This window comes from Pipistrellus hanaki, assembly GCF_964339955.1.
Source record: "Pipistrellus hanaki genome assembly, chromosome: 9".
Taxonomy (NCBI): domain Eukaryota; kingdom Metazoa; phylum Chordata; class Mammalia; order Chiroptera; family Vespertilionidae; genus Pipistrellus; species Pipistrellus hanaki.
In genome coordinates, this window is record NC_140511.1 from 7,091,530 (window position 1) to 7,095,493 (window position 3,964).

The window sequence follows — 3,964 nt, forward strand, 5'->3', positions numbered from 1 at the left end:
CGCGCCCCTCATCCGAGAGAAAGGCAGAGGAAGGTGGGGGGCCTGTCCCCGTGGGGCCCCGCGGCCCCGGGAAGGAGCGGGCACAGGGGCTGGTGCTTTGCCCTCCGGCCTCCCCTGGGCCATGGGGTGGGCTGCGGTCCCTGAGCGGTGCCCCTGTGGCCCTGAGGGTGCCGCCTCGCTCCTGGCCTCCATGCCGGCTACTCAGAGACGGTCCCGGCTGCTCGCCTGGTCCTTCCTGAGCCCTTCAGCCCAGAGGAGGGAGTGCACAGGGCCCCAGGTCTGCCTGAGTTCCCCGGGCTGCCCGCCGTGGGGAGCTGGTCCCTGCCAGGGCCTCACCAGGAGGGTGAAGGCCGGGAGGTGAGAAGACGAAACAGCCATGTCGGCGGGACCCTCCCGCCCACAAGCATCGATCCCCCTTCATCCCTGCCGGCTCCATCCATGCTGGGTTGTGGCCATACACCATACAGCGACTGGGGGAGGGGAGGCGGGGTGAGGGGCATCTCCCCCAATCGGGAGGCACGGAGAAGCAGGCGCACTGCCATCCTGCTTCCTCAGGCCCAGCAAGTCCTGACCATGCTGCCCTGTGCCATGGCCCCTCCCTGCTTGAATATTATAGACTACAGTGAGGGTGGTAGGAAGGGACTGGGAAACTGAGCATGGTCCCAGGCTGGGGCACCCTGATCAGGATGGGGTGACGGCCAGATGGAGGGGAGCCCCAAATCCCCAGGTCCCACTGCCCAGCCACTGCCTCCCCTGCCTTCAGACAGGCCAGGGCTCGGGCCCATCCAGCCCTGCTCCGCGCCAGGCTGACAGACCCTGAGGGACGAGGGTGAGGACGGACACAGTCTGTGACGGAGGGCTAAGGGGCCGCAGCTACGGAAACCAGGAGCCGTCCGCTGCCTCCTCCGGCTTTGTTGTAGCAGCAGCGCGAACGGAAACTCTCTAGACACTCAGCAGGCAGCACCTTGAGAAGACACGTGCGCCCTTTCAGCAAGGACACTCTGAAGTCTAAAGAATCTAGTAAAACGGGGGGCGCTCAGATTTGATTGGAAAAGTCAAGGCAGGGGCTGCCGCCTTCGGCCAGGGCCCCAGAGGCCCGGCCCTTCGGAGATTCCTCCGGACAGACTCCCACCACATCTGCTCCCACACGCTGGGCCTGGGTATCCAGGCCCGCCCACCACACGCCTGCGTGGCATCGGGGCTGCCGGTCCTGCCTCCTTAGGGCGTGCAGGGATGTGGCAGGCGTCCGCCACTCGGGAAGGTGGCGGGAGTGGAGGGTGACGCCTGGACGGCCGGAGTCAGAGCCCAAAGGGGCGGCTCAGCCTGCAGGAGGGTGACAGTCTGAAAGGATCTTGGAGAGACCACACACTGTGATGCCGGGCGTGGGAACACTCCCCGCTGAGACAGGACGACGCCATCTCGGAGGCTCAATCAGCACCAGCAGCAGCGACAGCATCTCCACCTGGGCCACGCGGTGTTTAGCCTCTGCACTTGGCCGGCGGTCTGTGCCTGTCAGCACCTGCGCCAGTCCGGCAGCGACGGTGAAGCACAGGAGCGTGTGCTCCAGTCCTCGCAGCGTGGGAGAGCAGGGGCGCCCACAGAACTCTGCCCCCTCCCATAAGCCGCTGCTCCATGGGGTGGAAGGACGGAGGTTACAGGGGAAGGAGGGTGAACTGCACACACATGTCCCCCGAAGGGTCAGTGATAGCAAAGGGCTGGGTCTTCCAAGAGCTGCTGCTTCCGGTTCCTGCCACGGGGTGTGCGTCTCCAGGACAACCGCAGCTCCACCGGTTAGCGTCGCCTCTCCCATCAGAGCAAGACACCGGGCTCAGGCAGGCCTTATGCTTCTTACGATCCTAGCTGGTCCCCGCCTGCTTTCTTTCACAATGAGCCTCTGGCCGGGCTTCATCTTCATTTGATGACAGTTAAAAATGTGTGACGGAGCAGTGAACACACACACACACACACACACACACACACGCAGAAGCCAAGCCAAGTCAGGATTATCTTTGTTGAGTTGGGACCGAGAGCCCAGACTTTACATTTTGCCAACAGCTTTCACCTCTTCTCAGCCAGTTTTCCCCCCCAGAGCAGCAGCCAGGGAGCAATGGCACCGTCAGCTGGTCACGTACCTGCCAGCCGCCGAGCAGGGCCTGGCTGTGGGCACACCGCTCAGCTGGCACAGTGAGGAGCCCAGCCACCAGGCCTGGAAGAGGTCTGGCACTGCCCGGCCTGTGGGTGCTCCCAGGAGGAGGCAGCGGGTGCTGGGTGCTGGGTGCTGGGGCTTCACTCTCCAGACAGAATTTTGAGGAAGAACCTGCCCAGCAAGGCCAGTCTGCTCCCTGGTGCTGCCACGGAAACACATTTCCTTCTCCGCAGAGAACGTGGCACATCCCAGAGGCAAATGTTAAAAATCTACTTGTATTGGTTTCAGAGAGGAAGGGAGAGGGGGAGAGAATCACTGACCCGCTGCCTCCTGCACTCCACGTCCTGATGGAATCGAACTGTGACCTCCTGGTCGATGCTCAGCTACTGAGCCCCACTGGCCAGGCTCAGAGGCAAATCCATGGGAAGTGGGGTGAGGAGAAGTCCTGCATGATGACGACCCCTCATCTGGGGGTTCCTTCCATCCCTTCTGCCTGTTGTGCGGGAACCACGTTTCCCGAGTGCTCGCTGCCACGTCGGGCTGCTGGCAACGGTGAGCTGGGCAAGTCCTGAGGGTTCCCTCCAGCTCTGTGCCCAGCCCCGAGGAGGGCCAGGCCTCTGGTTCCATCGTCCAAGACAGACTGCTGAGCGGGCACCTGTCCGCTGGACTCTGACTTTCTGGGGACCCTTTGACGGGCAGAGAGAGAATATGGGGCGGCTCTGACTGCGGACGGGAGTCCTGTCTGTGGCCGGACTGCTTTGCTCTGAGCACAGAAGGTGCAGGCTCACCTGGTGGGCGCTGCAGGGGGACCTGGGCGCTCACCTGGAATGCAGCCCCCCTCCCTCCGGGAGCTCCTGGGAGCATGGAAAGGTCAGCAACCTTGCTGCCGAGCCAGAGCCCCGGCCCTCTGGAGGCCCAGCCTGGCTCACCCACAGGCCTTTGCTCACCCTCAGGCCTTTGTTTACCCACAGGCCTTTGCTCACCCTCAGGCCTTTGCTCACCCTCAGGCCTTTGCTCACCCACAGGCCTTTGCTCACCCTCAGGCCTTTGCTCACCCTCAGGCCTTTGCTTACCCACAGGCCTTTGCTCACCCACAGGCCTTTGCTCACCCTCAGGCCTTTGCTCACCCACAGGCCTTTGCTCACCCACAGGCCTTTGCTCACCCTCAGGCCTTTGCTTACCCACAGGCCTTTGTTTACCCACAGGCCTTTGTTTACCCACAGGCCTTTGCTCACCCTCAGGCCTTTGCTCACCCTCAGGCCTTTGCTCACCCACAGGCCTTTGTTTACCCACAGGCCTTTGCTCGCCCTCAGGCCTTTGTTTACCCACAGGCCTTTGCTCACCCACAGGCCTTTGTTTACCCACAGGCCTTTGCTCGCCCTCAGGCCTTTGTTTACCCACAGGCCTTTGCTCACCCACAGGCCTTTGCTCACCCACAGGCCTTTGCTCGCCCACAGGCCTTTGCAAATCCAGCCCCCAGTACTTGTGAACTGCCCATTTGGCACACCCTTTGCCTCCTTCCCCTGTAATCTTCGTCCTTCTTCCCAATATGGCAGCGGCTTATGGGGGGGGGGGGGCAGATGTGTGCGGGGGTTGACCCTCTGCTCTCCCACACTGCAGAGGATTGGAGCACACGCTCCTGTGCTTCACCGTCTCTGCCGGACTGGCGCAGGTGGTGACAGGCGGCCCGGACCCCTGGCGGTCTGGTTACAAATGCACAGCCCCTGTGGCATGCCACCCACCCCACCTCTGCTGGCCTCGGACCCAGAGCCCAAACTCCAACCACACCCGCAGAGTGAGCACCAGGAAAGAGAGCAG